Genomic DNA, 19,303 nt, shown 5'->3' with positions numbered 1-19,303 from the left:
ATCATGTCCATGTGGACCCTGCAAGCTGAGCAACACTTGTATTACTTGTCAATACTGTGAAGTTTGTGTCGCTCTCGCCGTTTGCGGTAGTTCATTCCGTACTCAAACGGGTGCTCGCAACACAACTGAATGGCATCGGTAACTCTAATAAAAATAAAAAAAATGACGCGACTTTGCGTTTGAAACAAAAGGGGGGGGGGGGGGGGGGGGGGGGGGGGGGGGGGGGGGTGCTTTATAAGTGTTTTTAACTTGTACACCTAACCTGCCCGAGGAGGATTGTTTACCTCCCTCGCCTCCTTTTAAGGTTCGTTTCTTTTTAAATTATTTTTTATTTTTTAATAATCGTTTTTGTGAGATTTACTGTGTGCCTCGCACAACGTGTTTCTAACGCGGATTGAATTCGTCGTCGGTTGCTTGTTTGGAGAATATACTGTTAATTACGGGTCAGGTGGAGAAATGTAGACCGTGATTTCTCCTCGTTAGCTTTAACTCTCTCCCATCGCGACTTCGGTTCCTTGCTTCATTCCTCCATCGTCCTACACTTCATTCATACTCTTCAGCGGCTCGAACAAACGATTTGTAACGCTGCACACCGAAGAAACCCATACTCGTGCGAACTACTGAACGTAAAGGTTTGTTTTTATTTTCGTTGACTCGTGTAATATAGTTGACTGAGGCCTGTTTTATATGTTCATTGTCTGTAAAGCCTCTAGTCGTTTCTTTTAATTTTATTTTTTGTAGATATGACAAACGAATTCAAGATGTGTAAATTATTTTTCTCTTTCCTCTTTTTAAAAACGGCGCGATTGTTAGATGCACAGAAGGAAAATGAAGACCCATGTTAAAAAAAAACAAACAAAAAAAAACTCATTTGTTTTGTGAAATTAAAAATGTTAAAACAAAATAAATACTGGTGTGCAGTGTGTTTTTGGTGGTGAGTTTTAAGAATGGTTTCTCGAAAGTATTCAAAACCTGTCCGGACCGATTTCTTCTCACATTCCAGTAACTTTCATCTCTGAAAGGGAATGAAAAGCTGCTGTGGAATTGAATAAGGCCTTTGAAAACAGATTGAGCATGAAAATTGATATCTGTCAATAATTTGTTTGTGAGAACCTATGTGTGAAAACTGATGTTTTTTATAGAGCATTTCAGAAGCATTTTATAATATAAAGTTGAGTGCAGGAAGCAAGTTTGTATTTAACTGTTTTTGGTGTATGGATATATTTTTCTCTTAAAAGGCTAATGTGCATGGCCATCATTTTGAGGATTTTCTGATCTTTTTGAACTGATGTGTTTCAGGAAGAGAGTCCCATAAAGTCAGATCAAAAAGGGGCAAGCCGTTTGCATGGTTTTTTTACATCCCTGTAATTTTATACAGTGAATTCATTACTATTTCTGTTTGGCCAAAAGCACACTTTATATGTTACCTTTTAGATTTTTGCTCTTTCAATTATCACATTTTGCGTATGTGTGAAGCTGCTGTTTATATTTTGCTGAGAAGTCTGTGGACAGCTTAACCCATTATAGGAATAAGTTTGTTAAAATGCATTGTATTATTATTTTATTTTTTTTCCCCTAGTAAATGTTCAAAAGCTTTTTTTAGTCCACAAAGCATGTGTCCGTACAGAAATTTGGAATTTAACACCAGATAAAAACGTATAAACCTATATATAGTGTTAAATGTTACTCAAATTATTTTAAATGTAAGCAAATAATAACAACTTATGTTTGTTTAACAGCATAAATTATACAAATAGCAAAACTGATGATGTCAACTCTCAGAAATTTCAAAAGTATACAAAAACTCATATGCACAAATCAAGAATCCAATTTAACATAAAATTTTTTCCAAAAGTGAGGTCCATCCCTACATTTTTTCCCCATTGATCGCAGTAAGTTAATGTGGTTTCTTATGACTAGTGTGTTCTGTTGTGTTGTTGTGTGTGTGTGTGGTGTGTGTGTGTGAGAGAGGAGAGAAGAGTGTGAGAAATCCGAGCGTAGTGTATGTGTGTGCGTGTCGTTGAGAGAGAGAGTTGGTGTCGTGTGTGTGAGAGAGAGTGTATGTGAGTTAGTGCTTTGAGTGTGTTTGTTGGAGAGAGAGCGGTGTTTTTTGTGTGTGAGAGAGGAGAGAGTGTGTGAGACAGAGCGAGAGTTGTGTATGTGTGTGCATGTTTTGTTTGTGCGTTGTGATAGAGTATGTTGTGTGAGAGAGCGAGAGTTAGGGTATGGTGTTTTTTTTTTGGCATGTTTTGTGCATTTGTGGTTGAGGGAGTATGTGTGGTGAGAGAGAGTGAGTTTAGTGTATGTGGTTGTGGCATTGTGTTTTGCTGAGTGTGTGAAGAGGTAGTGTGTGAGAGATGTGAGTTAGTGTATGTGTGTGCGTTGAAGTGAGTTATGGTTGGTGTTGTGGTGTGGTGAGTAGAGAGAGGAGAGCGAGATGTAGTGGTATGTGTTGTGCATGTGTGTTTGTGAGTTTGTGAGAGAGTATGTGTGTGAGCGAGGAGTGAGTTGAGTGTATGTGTGTGACGTGTGAGTGAGTTAGTGTGGTGTGTGTGTGGAAGAGCGAGAGTTAGTGTCTGTGTGGTGCATGTGTGGTTTGAGTGTGTTGAGAGTATGTGTGTGAGGAGAGGAGAGAGGTGATTTAGTGTATGTGTGTGCGGTGTGATTGAGTTAGTTTGTGTGTATTTGTGTGTGTGTGTGTGATAGAGAGAGAGTGTGAGAGCGCGAGAGTATAGTGTATGTTGTGTTGCATGTGTGTGTTTGAGTGTGAGGAGTATGTGTGTGAAAGAGAGTGAGTTACGTGTATTGTGTGCGTGTGAGTGAGTTAGTGTGTGTGTGTGTGTGTGTGTGTGTGTGGTGTGTGAGAGAGAGAGAGAGAGAGGTGTGAGAGAGCGAGAGTTAGTGTATGGGTGTGCGTGTGTGAGAGAGAGAGAGGTTTGGTTGTTAGTGTGTGTTGAGAGAGAGTGTATGTGAGTTAGTGATTGAGTGTGTGTGTGTGAGAGGAGAGAGAGTGTGGTGAGAGAGCGAGATTAGTGGTATGTGTGTGCATGGTGTTTGTGGTGGTGAGAGAGGGATGTGTTGTGTGTGACTTTGACGAGAATTGAGTTAGCCTACATGTGTGTGCGTGGTGTGTTTGTGAGTGTTTGAGGAGTATGTGTGTGAGGAGAGTTCGAGTGTAGTGTTGGGTGTGAGTGAGTAGGTGTGTGTGTGAGAGAGAGAGAGCGAGAGTTAGTGTATGTGTGGGTGGCATGTTGTTTGGTTGGGTGTGTGAGAGAGTATTGTGTGAGAGAGAGTTGAGTTAGTGTCATGTGTGTGCGTTGTGTGTTGGTGAGTGGTGTTTGGAGAGTGAGTTAGGGTATGTGTGTGCGTCTGTGAAAGAGTAGTGTGTGTGTGTGTGTGGGTGTGTGGGTGAGAGAGAGGAGGAGAGCGAGAGGTAGTGTGTATCGTGTGTGGCATGTGTGTTTGTGAGTGTGTAGAGAGTATGTGTGTGATAAGAGAGTGGTTGGTGTATGTGTGTGCGTTGTCGTAAGTGAGTTAGGGTCGTGAGAGACCTATGTTTGTTTGAGGAGGGGTGAGTTGGTGTGGCGTGTGTACGTGTGAGAGAGTAGTGGGTGTGATTGGTGGTGTGAGGTCTCTAGTTGAGTGAGAGAGTCTGAAAAGGACTGAGACTGGTTGTGGGGGTGCATGTGTTGAGTGTGTGAGAGTATTTTGGGGGACTGGGAGTGGGTTAGTGGGGGGGGGGGGTGAGTTAGTGTGTGTCTGTGTTTGTGAGTGAAATATGTGTGGGGGGGTGGGGTGTGAAGGTGTGTGTGAGTGTGGCGATGGAGTGGGGGTATGTGGTGAACTGTGTGTTGGGAGGGGGTGAGTGGGGGGTGTGGGGGGGTGGGGGTGGGGGGGGGGGTGTGTGGGGGAGTAGTGTGTGGGTGTGTCTTGGGGGGTGGGGGTGTGTTGGGTATGTTGGTCGAGTGGTGGAGTGTGTGGGGGCGGGTCGGGGTGTGGGGGAGGGGGGGGATTGTGTAGGGGTGAGTGAGTGGGGGCTTAAGGCGGTGGCGCGGTGGAGTGAGTAAGTGTGGGGGGTGTTTGTGAGTGTGTGAGAGAGTATGTGTGTGAGAGAGAGTGAGTTAGTGTATGTGTGTGCGTGTGAGTGAGTGAGTTGAGTGTGTGAGTGTGTGAGAGTGTGAGAGAGCGAGAGTTAGTGTATGTGTGTGCATGGGTGTTTGTGAGTGTGTGGGTGAGGGGTGAGAGGGAGGGGGGGGGGTAGGGGTATGGGTGTGTGCGGTGGGTGAGTGAGGGGGGGGGCGGGAAGGGTGTGTAGTGGAGTGTGGGGGGGGGGTGTGGGGGAGTAGAGGGGTTCGTTATGTGAGGGAGGGGAGGGGGGGGGAGTGTGTGTGGGGGGGCGGGGGGTGGGGGGGGGAAGGGGGGGACTAAAGGTAATACACACCCAAACTCATGGGGGCGAAAGTGAAGGTCTCCGTGGGTAACAAAAAGCTAATCAAATCATACAGAATGAGTTTTTTTTTTTTTTTTTTTTTTTTGAGATTGTAAGAATGCAACAAAAGGTGTCCTGTAAGGTGGTGAGGGTTAGTGTGTAGGGCGATTATAAGGTATACAGTTTTGTACAGAATAAAAACATTACACCTACAGAGAGTCCCCAGGATAGTGTACCATAGTGTTGTGTGAGTGAGAGAGGGAGGGTTGTGGGGTGAGAGTGTGTGTGTGTTGTGTTTGAGTTGGTGTGTGTGGGTCTGTTTGGGTTGGTGTGTGGGTGTGTTACAGTGAGGAGTGTTGTGTGTCTGTGTTTGGTTGGGGTGTGTGGGACAGTGAGGAGAGAGGGGTGTGTGTGGTGTTTACCGAGGAGTGTGTGAGTGTTTGGGGGGGGGTGGGTTGTGAGGTGGGGGGCGGGTTTTGGGGGGGGGTGTGTGAAGGCGGGGCCGGAACGTGGGGGAGGGCGGGTGAGTTGGGGGACGGTATCAGCTCAGGTTTGAATGGAGACGGAAATATGTGAGTTTCTGTGAGGAGGAAAAAAAAAAAAAAAAAACTAGAATTTTTGAAAAAAGAAAAACCACGGGGGCTCGAAGTAGAGCCGCCAGGCCAGAGAACACTGGGACATCCACTGATCCGAAGAGATGGACTGGGAAGAGGAGGAGATGACTGCACCTGCAAACTGTAGAGTTTATGAAGGAAAACAGAACTTCGGTGTATCGTGAGGATTATTGTTCTGGAGAAGAGATACAAAGAGGACAAGGAAAGAACTGTTGAGTGTTATCATTGGCGTGGTGATGCCAGAGAGTATCAAGTATACTTCGGTTTAACTCATTTTCTCATTAATTTATCGGTATGGATCGGTGTTCTATATATATTCAGTCTAGTGTTGAGGGATTGGTTTACAGTAAAGAAGGGGCCGTGAAATCTATGGTGGACTTTGCTTTAACATGCAGGTGAAGGAACCTCAGGAGGATCCACTTTCATTGTGTTTTGGGGGCTTTTGAAGGAAGGTTCTTTGGGGATGGAGCGGGTTTGTTTTCACACTCTTCTGTGTGTTCAGAGATCCGCACATTCAGCCGGTTGGAAGAAAAGGTTACAGCCAGTTACAGCCTAGAACGTTTTATGCGTTGAATCTCTTTTTGTATCCACAATAACTGGTTTTGAAATGGAAAGGAGGCAGTGTTGGTTTTTCTGTTTGGATGAGGCGCAAAAACATGATATTTAGCGTAATGATTCATTTTAGGGAAGGGATTCGTTTCAGAAACCGACTTTCTTTTTTGTTCGAATTTCCACCGAGGGTCTTCTTGCGTTTGATTTTGTAAGTGTTTTTGGGGGTGGGGGGGGATCAGATTAACGGTTTAATTTGTGTTATTTTAACCACGGTTTATGTGTTTATGACTCCAGCACTCCACCTATCTCGCACAGGGAGCGATTGACGAGGGTGGAGCGAATTCGGTGCGTCTGAACGATCCCTTTGAAATCGGTTCAGTCGAACGATTCGATGGCGGTCAGGCTAGGGATAATGGATAATTGATCCACTGGCGGCTGATTACAATGAATAATAGTTAGTTAATATAAATAATCTATAAAAACATTCACACAATCACTACATATAATGGGTGGAGGGGGTTTTTTTTGTTTTTAAGCGTTAGCGTTTTGCTCACGAAACTTTACTAATGCCATAGTTTTTCCATTTGAGCTTTAGTTGATATTTAAACATTTTGAGGGCTAATTGGAGAACAAACTAGTGATTGTCGTTATTATTTTGGCTCTCTAAAGCGTAGCGAGACATCCCAATAAATATGTGCTGGCTTCTACGGGGTAACTTTTATTGCGGGTTTTGTTGTAAGTAGTTTTATTATTACGTGCAGAGGGTGAGATAGAGAAGTCGCATATTTGTTATTTTTAGTTTCTGGTTGGTAACGTTGTATTAGGGGGTTTACTGGGTCACGTTGAGATGTGGTTTCGCATGAAGGCCCGAAAGCATCGGACTCTCGTAGCCGCGGGGGGGCGAGGGTTTGTGGCCGTGTCAAGGTGGCGGTGATTGACGCCAGCCAGGGTGGGAGGTCTGTGCAGTGCCGCGCGGTGCGATGAGCTCCGATGTCTCCGTGTGTCCTGTCTCCCAGGAGGAGGACTGTAACCCGTAGACACGAGGGGTGGGTGAAACACTCGGTGGACGCTTCCTTTCTAAACAATTACACATTCACACTATACTTTCCATCTTCAATAAACGAAAGTCCAGTGTAGGGGATTTTTTTGGGGCTTCATTTTAGTGCTGTAAGGGTCTCGTGGAACTTAAACGCGCCGTGTGTTCAACTGGGTGTTGTTGTTTAAATAGGTCAGATTGAGAGGCAGGGAATAATGGGTAATGGTATATCTCAGGCGGGGGGGGCAACACCTGGGACCTGTGGGGGTAGTTCATAAATCCCCAGCTGCCACGCCTCGCCCTCATCTCCACACACCATTACTGCCAGCTGCCGAGGGGGGGAGGAGGGGGGAAAGGGATCAGGGGGGGGGGGGATTTTTTTTGGAGGAGGGGGGTGGGGGGGGGTGACGGAGGGGGGGGGGGGGGGGGGGGGGGGGGGGGGGAGGGGGGGGAGGGGGGGGGGGGGGGGTGGGGGGTTTTTGAGGGGGAGGGTGGGAGCGAGGGGGGGGGGGGGGGGGTTGGGGGGGGGGGTGGGGGAGGGGGTGGATTTTGTTTTTATGCCATCTTTACAGTAAAAACGGCAGTGTCGATGGGTCCTGGATTCATATAAGGGTTAGAAGCAATCTTGTAGGCTGTGGATGCCTGATTGAAACGATGGGGGTTATGTGGCTCTACTCAGATGTTTGGACACAGCAGATCTTTAAACAGACATAGTTGTGCTATCTGGGAAAGCCGGTGTTCGTTTCTAGAACTGGAATATTGTCAATGGGATTAGTTAATTGTCATACACTCGATTCATATATATTGAAGTGTCAGGTGGGTTTGCTCATCACGTCTGTATCTGAAAGACGTTTACGAGCCGGTTCCACCACAAAAAAACGGTGCGTCCCAGGTTGTCTTAAAGTTGCAGAGACAGAGCTTGGCTGGCGATGCGGTTCATCGGCTATGTATTAGTTGTAAACAATGAATGAATCACAGATCAGGCAGAACTTGGCCAACTTGGATCAGTGGCGAAACTTTCGTAAAAATTGCCAGATGCCATGGATTCCCTCTTGAATTACCTAGATTCTGCTTGCAAAATTTAATTAAACAACAGTAAATGTGACCAACCTTTACGGCCTGCTCACACCAAGGAGGATAACTAATAACGATTAAAGCCACAGAGAACACTTTCTGAGCGATTTTTGGCAGATGAAGACTGATAAAACATTTGACACCCAATCAGAAAATCAATCCTGCTGTAACGAACTCGAGATATTTAAGGCGTCAGACGAGCATAGCACTTAGGAATAGACGGACGATATCTGTCATATTTGTGCAGTTTTAATGATTCGGATTCACTTGTTGAATAAGTTGCAGGTGCTCTGGAGGAAGTGTCACCCAATAATTGACATATTTTCCAAAAGTCACACGTGAATAAGTTGCAGGGGTCAAAATTGCATTGTTGAGAGAAAAAAACAACAACAACAGAAGTCAGATTTTATGAAATGTTATGCTATTTCAGATCCCCTCACTTCACAAAATCCTTTCAATTTAATGGTACAAGGAAAAAAAATTAAAGTGGCATTCCTTAATATCAACACTTACGATAAATGCCAAGTCTGAACGCAATATATGAATGAATTTACTGAATTAAACCGCCGTTTAACCAAACTGATTGTCTGTGAGCAGTGCAAGAGCTGATATGTTGTGTGCGGCGGATGCGGTACTTGATGGCTAATGGAGGCTTTGGGGATATAAGTTAAAGCATGTCTGAGATATTGAAAGGCCTGGCTTGTGGTCTAAAAAACAAACATGATAGTATTCCAGAAAATGTATAATGAATTCCTGCAGCGCTTGATTCACGGTTGGGGGGTGAATCTCTTCAGACGGGTCTCCTCAGACTGATGGGTGACACATGTTCTGAATCCGTTCCCGGACACGTGGTGTCTTCCTCAGCTCTGGGGGTCAGCCAGCACACACACACACACAGAGACAAGCGCAACACGCGTCTGTCTGTGTCCGTCTCACATGAGTCCTGTTAGCACACAGAAGTGTGAGCGTTAAGAGCAAAAATAGACGGGAAGAGTGCTGGCCCCTGTTTAGAGAATCAGATTGGGGCAGTTTGTTGATGAAAATAATGCAAAAATAAACGTCCTGTTATTTCTTCACACTAGTTTATTTGTGTTTCTATACGTTCATATACGGTGGACGTGTAAAGGTCACCCCCCCTCCTCCCGACCACATCACACATTCATCCCCATAGCAACAGCCAAGCTCAGTTGGCTGTTGGATGACAGGTGAGAGGGCTGGGGAATGTGTGTGTGTGTGTGTGTGTGTGTGTGTGTGTGTGAGAGAGCGTAATGGGGATGGATATGGCTGATGCTGAAGTCCTTGTGCAGGAACGCTCGGACTGCGACTGGAAATTGAGTTTGTTTTTTTCTTTCTTTTAATGTTCTTAAACGTGTTTCAGAACGTTCCTGTTCAGGGGCGGCGGAGCAGCAGGTCTCTAAAGCAGAGATTTAGCAGACTGATGGGACGAGAGAGGGGTGGAATGACCGCGCTGATAATGTGTGTGTGTGAGCTGTTCCAACACAATGGCCTCGTTCATCAGCATCACACGAGAAGAAACCAGTGTTGGAGTGTTGTGAGTAATTGTATGGGAACTATTACGTGAGAAGATTTAAATACATTCGCATCCCGCAGCCTGTGTTTCACCAGTGCAGCCCGTTGTGTTTTACATGGAGGGGTCAAGTGTTGGGTTTGGGCTTTGAATATGAATGTAACTTAGGACTGCGTTGTGTTGAAGATGTACTCTCCTGTTGTGTTGGTGATGTTTGACCTATGCCTTGATTTTCAAACTGCTCGAAATACTGGTTGAACTATTAATTTCTTCTAGATATTTGGGTGATTATTTCTCAATTAGGGTCATGAACGTGCATGCAAAGTTTCAACACATAGATTTGTTTTGGAAAGGCTGTGCAAAAATGGCAGATTTGTATTGGGGTTACATCGAGCGCGATTGGTTTGCATGCAGTTTCGCAAAAAACCAGTGCTTTAGAAAACACTGACGAGTCCCAGGTGAACCGAAGCAGCCAACTTTAACATAACTGTAGCTTCACACAAAGACACTCATTCGTCCAAGAAAAGTTTGCTATTTCTTTGTCATTTTGAGTTTCACAGTCAAAAAGCGAAATCTGTCGTGCTTGTCAAATGGTTTTGGATCTCAAACACTAGTCAACTATAAAGAAGTGTCTGAAATGCAATTCTATCGCTTTACGAAGGTATTTGAGAAACAGAGGAAGTACAAATACCAATGAAAACAACATAAGATGTACTGGTTGAAAGTTGAGTGCACTTGCGGTGTAGAATTTTTGGCTAATTACATGGAAAACCACGGCATTTGGATAAATTACAACCCAAAAAGTCTGCAGTACTTCAGTTTTTTGAATATAACAGGAAGGTTAAATCATGTTGATGCTTTAAGTGTGTAACTATCAGTTTAGATTATATTTGGAGTTTCTTCCTCTGACGCCTGCAGGTTTAGGCATATAATTTTTTTTTTGAAGCTGTTGTGATATGGCATATCGCACATTTTGTACATTTGTGCTATTTTGAATATTGAACTTTAAGATTCGCCTGAACTCATCCGATTCGGGTGTTTGGGGTTTGAAATGATACCCGTGTGAGATGTTCAAGCGTTACAGTGTTGTCCTCCACAGGTCCGTCGCCCCCTGCCTCCTCTTTACGTCAGCCTCCAACGATAGATTCTTCTCTCAGGAGTAATGTGTGGACACTGCTCTGAAGCAATGCCCTTGACTTCTTCAGTGTCGTCGTGGCACATCCATCTCGCACCAAGCGCAAGACTCGGCATGGGAGGCGGAGCGCGACAGAGCGCCGGGTCCAGGGGCGGCGAGAGCTGGGGCCCACAAACCCCGCCCCCCACCGGCCCCAGACATGGACAACGAGTCGCAGTACTCGTCGGGCTACTCCTACAAGTCTTCACATTCACGCAGCTCTCGCAAAACAAGCAGGTAAGGCCCCACAACGGTGCAGATCTACGTACTCAAATAATGTTCCTGCTCATTCAGGTCCTGTTCCCCCCCGGGCCGAGATCCGCTTACCTGCAGAGTTCAGTCTAACACCTGCCTGCGATTATCAAGATCGTTTATTTGATCAAAAATACAGTTAAACAGTCAAAGAGTATTACAGTTTAAAGTTGCTGTTTTCTATATGAATGTCTGTTAAAATGTAATTAATTTCTGTGGTTTTCAGCATCATTAACTGGAAAAGGCGGACTTAACACTCATTCAGAAATGTATATGAAACTACCTTTGTGACATGCCATGCGGGAGGTGGAAACAGAAATCCATTCTCAGATAATATGCCGTTTTGCACATTTCTGATTTATCAGTGATGCAAACAGTTGTGCTGAGCTTCATATTTTTGTGATAAATGCTGTGGAGAGAGTGGAAAACAGTGATTGAAAGGCATTTTATTTTTTTTGGAGCAGGATTCTTTAAATGAACAGAAAGTTTAAAAAGACTAGCATTTACTCTTTTAAATTTTTGTAAAGTAATGAATGTCTTACTTTCAGACTTCAAAAAAAAAAGCCCAGACGTTTGTGTAGTATTTTAAATGTGGCTTTGGGTGTAAAGTGTGTGTGTGTTTTGTGACTCGTGTGCGTCAGGGGACCGGAGAGACAGGCATCGCTCGAAAGAGCAGAGACAGCAGCAGCAGAAGCAGACAAGTCTGTGACGTGACCATCCAGGCCCCCGGGAGAGCCGCTGGCTGGACGCCGACGAGCACACGCGGAAGATGACCGGGTCAGTACACACTGCACTCTGACCCTGTGTTCGGAAATCATTCCACTATACTGTGGACTGACGGAGACGTTCAGGACACATCGGATAGTTCTTTTCTTTGGCGTTCGACCAGCGTCGAGAGATTTGAGTCGAGATGTTTAATGTCCGCCCCTCCCTTTTATTATTATTATTATTGTTATATTTTCTCTCAGCGGCTCTGTAAAGCCCTTCGGGTCAGTAATGTTGTTGCTTTTAATGGTGCTGTTCATATATATAGTGGACACTCGCTGTGTAAAGTACTGCGCTCATCCTTATTGTGTTTACTGGATAGGCTGGTCCCATGAATGTCTGTCACCGCTGTACACCATGATATTGTTCCCTGTACTGAAAGTGTTTCTGAAATTGTGTTTACTTTAATGCTTGAGAATACATCGTTTGGAAAGGAAATGACCTGACTCAGAACAGTGGCGCTAGGACTTCATGGGCTTTTAAGACATCCGAGTTGTACAATTTTAATGTGCCATATTACTATAATCAGATCATTACAGTTTTACGTACAACAAAAGTGCCTGACATCAGTCCACGTGACCAGTGATGTTTTTAATTAATGGTTAAGAATAATATCCAGCCTTACTATTTTCATTTTGGCTTTTATTTTTGTAAAGTGTTCATTGATGTTTATTTTTTGGCATACAAATTTTTTTACTATTGCAAAAATTTTTTAAATATATTCTATATAAATCTATATACTATATTAATTATATCATTACAGGTTTTATGTCCGTTTGAATGTTAGTAATGATTTAGTAATTACTAATCTTTATTATACTTTGTTTAGTGGAGTTGCCATTTGCTTTGGGACACTTTTTATTGTACTGAAATATATACTTTTCCTTGATTTTTCTTTAATGTTATTATTTAGTTTTAACCGATTAACTAAGATAAGTATCTGATTTAAGTAGGGCTTTATTTTTAGATTAAGTAATTCCAGCTTAAACCTAGTTTGGTTAATTGCCAGGGAAAAAAGAAAAAAAAACCCCCCCGACATCTCTCCACAGTTCTAATTATTTTTTCGCAGGTAAAGTTTTTCATCTACCGGCCTCGTCAGGATGTTTTATTTTATCTTCTTCTGCTTGCAGCCCTTTCAAATATTATTCATTATATTTATATTTTTGCGTCAACGCGTCCCGTCTTCTCCTCTTCGTCTCTCTAGACTATGTATAATCATATCAAGTATCGGGTATATATCTATATATATATATATATAGTATCGGGTGGAGATATATATATATATATATATAGCGTAATATATTCCGGAGGTATATATATATATTATATAAAAAAAAGGGAAAAAAACATATATATCATTTATTATTATTTTTACGTGGAAGCGTTGCAGTCATTTTACTAAAAAACCTCCTTTTGCCATTTTTGTGTACTTTTCTTTCTTTCTTTATTTATTTATGATTATTTATTTTCTTTTATTTATTTTTCTATTTAGCTGTTTTATTAATTTGAGTAATTTAACTTAAAAAATTAACGCGGTGAAATAAGTTTGTGTCTCATGTAAGATTTATTTCAGCTTTATTCAGTAATCAGATGTTCGATTAGTAATGTGCGTTTTAAATCCACGAAAAGCAGCGAGGCAGGCCTGTTAATCTCGTGTCGGTAGCTCGCTCAGTCTGTCGCCTCCCCCTGCCCTAGTAAGCTCCCCATTTCTTCTTGAGCCTCGACTTGTCTGAACTTCGTAGTTATTTTTCTCTCTCTCTGTCCGTCTCTCTCTCCCCTCTCTCTTCCTTCCTCTTCACTCTCATCCCGATTCATACTCTGTCTCTCTCTCCTCTCTCTCTCTCCATCTCTCTCGTTCTCTCTCTCCCCTCGCTCTCTCTCTCCCTCGCTCTCCCTTCATTCTCCTCGACTCTCTCCTCTCTGGCTCATCTCTCTCTCTCTCTCTTCTTCTCACTCGTGTCTCTCCTCTCATTATCTCGTCCTCGTCTCCTCTCCTCTCTCTCCATCTCTCCTCTCCCTCTCTCGTCTCTCCTCTCTCTCCTCCCTCTCTCTGCTCTCTCTCTCTCTCTCTCTCTCGAGGATGATAAGCTGGGGCGAGACCACGACACCGGTCGTGACCGGGACGTCCGAGCAACAGCGTGTCTAATGAGGACCTGACGCGGTCGCGTCTAAGGATGAGCTGGAGGACTCGTCGCCGCGCGGAGTGTCGTCGTTTCGCGGGGACCGGTGCTGCGAGCGGTGTTCTGGGTCTGTTCGCGCATCCTGACGCCGCTGGCCTTCCTGGTCTAGCTTGCTGCCGCAGCTGCTGTGGCGTGACTCTCTGGAGCCCTGCGGGACCCCCTGCGAGGGCCCTGTAGCGTCTCGCTGGCCCTTCAAGCTGCTGGTGCTGTGCTCAATCTCGTCCTGGGCTCTGTTCCTGCGGCCCAGCCGCCCTGGGTTTGTCGCGGCACGCTGCCCGCGCTTCTTCGTCTCTTCGCCAGCCGGCTGCCTCCTGATGGGCGCTGGTTCTTCCTCTTCGTGTGGCCCTTACGACTACTGGCTCTTCTACGGCGTGTCCTAATATTATTATCTTCTATCTTCTATCTAATGCGTCGGTGCTGGAGCCCCCGAGACGCGCGACTACAGGGGCAAACGTGGGATTACGCCGTCTCTGTTCTGGTGGACGCGCTGCTGTTCATCCGCAGTATCTGGCGCTCGTGCTGTGACTGGAGGGCATACGGCACCTCAGACCCGCCGTGTCCGCTTCTGCCTCAAAGTGGTCCGCCACCACCGACGGAGCCCAGCCGCTTCTACAGCGTGGGCCACCTCAGGTCAGTCACCAAAACTTGTTACGAGAGGGACGATTGATGTAGCCATCCTTGAAAGAATGCAGGTTATGTTTACGGCAGCTGATGATCTAGGCGCTCTCTGATGTGTAACAGTGATGAACAATCCCCATTAAGTTAGCTTTTTACATACTGTACGTGTTTAGATACAGATGCGCTTAGGGTCTGATGTTTTTAAAAAATGTTTAAAATTGGATGGCAAAAAAAATCAGATATGATGTTGTATTTGCCGTTTATCACACATGCAACAAGCCAAAAAGTCTTCTGTTTCTGTGGTAATTAATCATGCATCCCTGGAATAAAGCAGTAAGTAATGTGATGACTGATGTTGTGTGTGTGTGTGTGTGTGTGTGTGGTCAGTATCCAGCGAGCAGCGGTGTGGGTTCTGGATCACTACTACACTGATTTCCCCGTCTACAACCCTGCTTTACTCAACCTGCCCATAGTCCATCCTGTCCAAGAAGATGTCTGGGTTCAAGGTGTACTCGCTGGGAGAAGGTACACACTCATCTCTCCATGTTACAAACAGCCTGTCTGTCATCCTGGCTTGGTTTCCTTTTTTCTAGTTTAGGTGGACTGGAGGAGGTCAGCTGTGGAAGTGAGGTGGAGAGAGCGTGTAGGTTTATTTTATTTGCATTGTTTTCATCTCCAGAGAACAGCACCTAATAACTCGACGGGTTCAGTCTCGGGGCGACTGATCGCCGCCGCCTCGCCGCGCAAGACGGGACAACTCTCATAACGAATACTACTACGAGGAGGGCCGAGATGGACCGCAGGGTCAGGAAACGCAAGGCCAGGTCAGAGTCCGAAGAAGAAAACGCTCCAAAAGAAATAGATCCTGGGTGAATCTCACAAACCAAAAACAGCGCGTAACAATTACTGTTACATTAATGACAGTCTGCTATGAATATATGAAAAGCTGCACTATATTAAAAAATATTAGGTATGCATGTTAAGTTTTTTTCGTTTCAATTTTTATTTGTATTTATTCATGAATTGCTTTTTGGTTGTTTTTATATATATATCTATATATATATATATATATATATATATATATAATATATTATATATATAGATATATTATATATATATATATATATATATATAGTAATAAACAGATTTTAAAAAAACATATCAAAAATAGTTAAAATTAGCCTTTTTTTTTCAATGTTATTGTATTGTTTTTATATTAAATATATATATTATTTTAAGTTTAATTCATTATTTAATATCAATATAATGTTCATGACATTTTTCCTACTGTCCTCATTGTCATTAATCACAAATCACAGTTTTACATGAACAACTGATCCATTTCTGTTTAAAAAAAATATGTTTAATGTTTTTAGTAATGCATCCAAATTATAACTGGAAAACTTATTTTTTTTTTTTTTTTATTAATTTGTTTATTTTTTTATATTTTTTTTTTTTTTTTATTAATTTTTTTATTTTTTTATTTGTTATGAAAATAATCAATCGCAGAAAATTTTACGTATGCATTTTTATTTGTTTTATTATTTTGAATGATTTCATTTGTATTTATATTTTAATTTTATTTATTATTTACATATTTATTATATTATTTTAAGTTTTTTTATTATTATTATTAGTATTATTTGGAGTGAATTGTGAACTGCACATGTTTCTATGAAGTTCGTCTGATGTTCCTGATTTTTATTTAATATTTATATTATTTTAATGTTTTATTATTATTATTATTATTATTATTATTGTTATCTTGGTATTATGATTCTTGTGTTTATTATTATTATTATGAATTAATTATTATTTATTATTATTTGTGAGTGAATTGTGGCTCTGCATATGTTACTAGACTCTGAAGTTCGTCTGAAGTTCATGACCTTCTGTTACTGTGGCAGATAATTTTGCTCTATATGTTGTGTTTCCTCTCTCCAGTGCATGTGGTGGGCGGTGAGAGGAGCGGTCACGCGGATCACGAATCAATACAGGCTTTCATGCCCGATGTAGGCAAGCGTCGCACGCGCCAACACACAGCCGCGGTTAGTTTGATGGACGCTCGAGATGTCGCCCATGGCCATCTTTTCGCCCGGCCTATGATGTCTCGCGCTCATGGCTAGGTAAGTACGATGCTCACGCACGCGCCAGTCAGTGCCTACACCACAGCATGGAGAGCAATCCATCGGCGCACGTGCATGTCATTCTGCATCTCTCCACAACATGAGCCCAAGGTCTGGGGGCAACAGCACACACCGGACACTACGGGTCACCTACTCAACACCCTTTCTTCTTTTCTGTGCTGTGTGTGGGTTGTGTGTGTGGTGTGGTGTGTGTGTGTGTGTGCCAGATTGTCAATACTCATTAAACTAACCATACAAGCTAGGCACATCCTGGCCTGCACTACCATTATTAACATACGCTTATATCCCAGGGCAGGTGGCAGTGGGCTCAGCATGGATCTGGTCACCTTTGGTAATTGAGCAGGAAGTAACATCATCATGATTTATCTCTTTCATTGAACTCATTCTGAAATCATTTTTTTTGATTGGCAGCAAGTTGCGAATTAAAATGAGTAGATATGCTGAATTAATTGCTGCAGTGTATGAGTGAGGTCTTATGAGACGCAACACCATTGAATTTTCAAATTTGCATACAACTTATATCAAGGCTTGCATAGGGAATTGTTTTATTTGATTGACATTTTTTTTTCTTATAAATTCTTTTTGACAGATTTAGTTTTTTAGGCAAAGAACTAAATAAAATAAAAAATTGTAGAAAACTAGTTAAAATAAGGCATTGTGTTTGGTTATTGTATTATGTTTTTATAGAAATGTTTTCTGTAGAATAAATAAAATAGATATATATATTATATATATAAATCCATTATTTAATCATCAATATAATCAATTAAATTGCGCCATACAAACAAATTTTAACCTTCAATGACAACTGATCTTCTGTTTAACCATATTTTTTTTTTCTCTGTTTCTCTCTTCTTTTTATACCAAGTACGCTTTTGTGTATAATGGGTAATAGAATTGCACTTAGACATTTGCAAAGTGTTTTTTGTTTTGTTTCTTAAGAAAGTTTTTCTTTAATGGTTATGTGGGGGGGGGTGGGGGGGGTAGTTGAACTTGAAATAATTAATATGTAATTTATTAATTTATTCTTTAATTTTAAATATTGTAAGTATTTTATTTGTTACAATAATTATTTCTAACTTATTGTCTATATTATTAATTATATATAATATATACAATTATAGTATTATATATCTATGATAGTTATATATATATATAGATATATATATATATATTCAATAGTTTATTTCTTTTTTATTTTATTTATATAGATTGTAAATAAATTTAATTATTTTAAGCCTTCTTTTTCATTAAATTGCACAAACAAAACATTGGGAGCCTCTTTTTTTTAATTGTGTTCATATCTAAATGGGTTAGATGATGATGCATAATGTGGCCAAATAACCTTTGTAATTCTGTAGCCTGTCTAGCGGGTGCAAATTTGACTCTTTTTTTTTGTACCCTCTTGTAATTAGCGGTATCCATCAATTAGCTTCATTGTATGAATGTGAAAGAGTCATTTTTAGAAACCTTTCGCACAAGCAATTACCGTGGGGCAAAGTCCATCATAGAAGTACTCTTAAGCTAGAGCATAGACATGCATAATGAAACAAGCGTGTAACTTCAGGAACACAAATGCAATCTCTCTCTGTCTGTCTGTTGCAGTACAGCGGTTTACTGTGAGCGCATACGCTTGCCCGGGGCTCCGGCCCGGCCACCGATGCAGTACCAGTCGAGAGAACGGCAGGCAGAAGTGGCGCCAGTGGACTCCTGTGAGGCGAGGAGCCCGTTGACCTTCAGTGGCGCTGGCGGCAAGGGACTGTGTGTTTTCTCCTCGCTCCGCCGGCCTGCGATATCGTCGACTCTGGTCGTCACGGTGACGCCCCTCCCTTTGCCTCATACCTGTGAGGAGGAGTTCATTGCGACCCCGATAGGATCAACATAGTTTGTGATGGCGGCTCGCAGTACAGAGACGCTCTGTGGGAGAGAATGACAAGAGACTCAACGGGACACAACCACGGTCGTTTTTTTGTCTTTTAGAGATCACAGTTTGTCTGCTTAGTACGAGCTACTTTGATCTAGAGACTGTCTGGATGATTCTGGACTGACTGACATCTTTTCAGCTGTGAATATATAAGGTGTCTACGATAACACATCATTGTGCTGCAGGCAAGTACGGATGATTTACCAGCATGTGGCCAGGTGTCAGGGGAACACTTACCGGCCACATTAAAACCCCGTCCAACCATGCAGCTCCGAGGAAGTGGGGATGGGGCAGACACTAACAGACTGTAGCGGAAGCCATCAAGTGGCATTACTTTTTATGATTGTCAGTCCAAAAAAAAAGCACATGCGTTAGCAATGTTTGTGACTCGAATCTATGTATCTGGTCGTGAATGTTTTTAAGATGTCGTATGTGATGGAGTTTTGCAGTACATTTATTATTCTTTATTCTAATGAACTGCGAGGGGCGCATTTAAGATCATGCCTGGTGCCCTATCAACACTCGAGGCGAGGTTTTTGTTTGTTTGTTTAGTTTGTTGGTTTTGGTTTTTGTAGTGTTAGGTTGTGTAGTCTGTCATACATGACCAATCAAATGTTGACGACTTTACAGAAAATGTCAAAAACCATGAAATGAGCGTGCGCGAAATGTGGTGACTGTGGCCTGCAGTGCACACACACTACAGTCTGGCCGATCTCATGTGTCAGGATTTCTGGCTCGTTTACGAGGACAATGAATCTACCATGCTTTGGGTCCGACCTTCACTTCCTTGTACATAACTCATGTCTTCTTCTAGGCACAACGGAGGGATTTGAAGATTGATGGTGGGCTGTTTTATGGTTTATGGCAGTAACTGAGGCGTTTACATCTTCAGGCTGATGGCATGGCATGTAGGCGATGCAGTTTTTATACTTTGTTTTTTTAGCTTTTTATCATTGTTTGTAAAAATTGGGAAGCTAATCTTTAACTTTTGCGCCTTAAGAAATGGTTGT

The 19,303-nt window shown here is 42.6% G+C and overlaps 1 pseudogene; it reads left to right on the top strand.

The window, feature by feature from the left end:
- The first annotated feature begins 10,567 nt into the window (after positions 1-10,567).
- Positions 10,568-18,254, top strand: LOC122145501 (annotated as a pseudogene).
- The last annotated feature ends 1,049 nt before the right edge of the window (positions 18,255-19,303 follow it).

This window comes from Cyprinus carpio, chromosome A7 (assembly GCF_018340385.1).
Source record: "Cyprinus carpio isolate SPL01 chromosome A7, ASM1834038v1, whole genome shotgun sequence".
Lineage (NCBI taxonomy): Eukaryota > Metazoa > Chordata > Actinopteri > Cypriniformes > Cyprinidae > Cyprinus > Cyprinus carpio.
The sequence above is the reverse complement of the archived record's forward strand: the minus strand, read 5'-3'. Positions and strand labels throughout refer to the sequence as shown.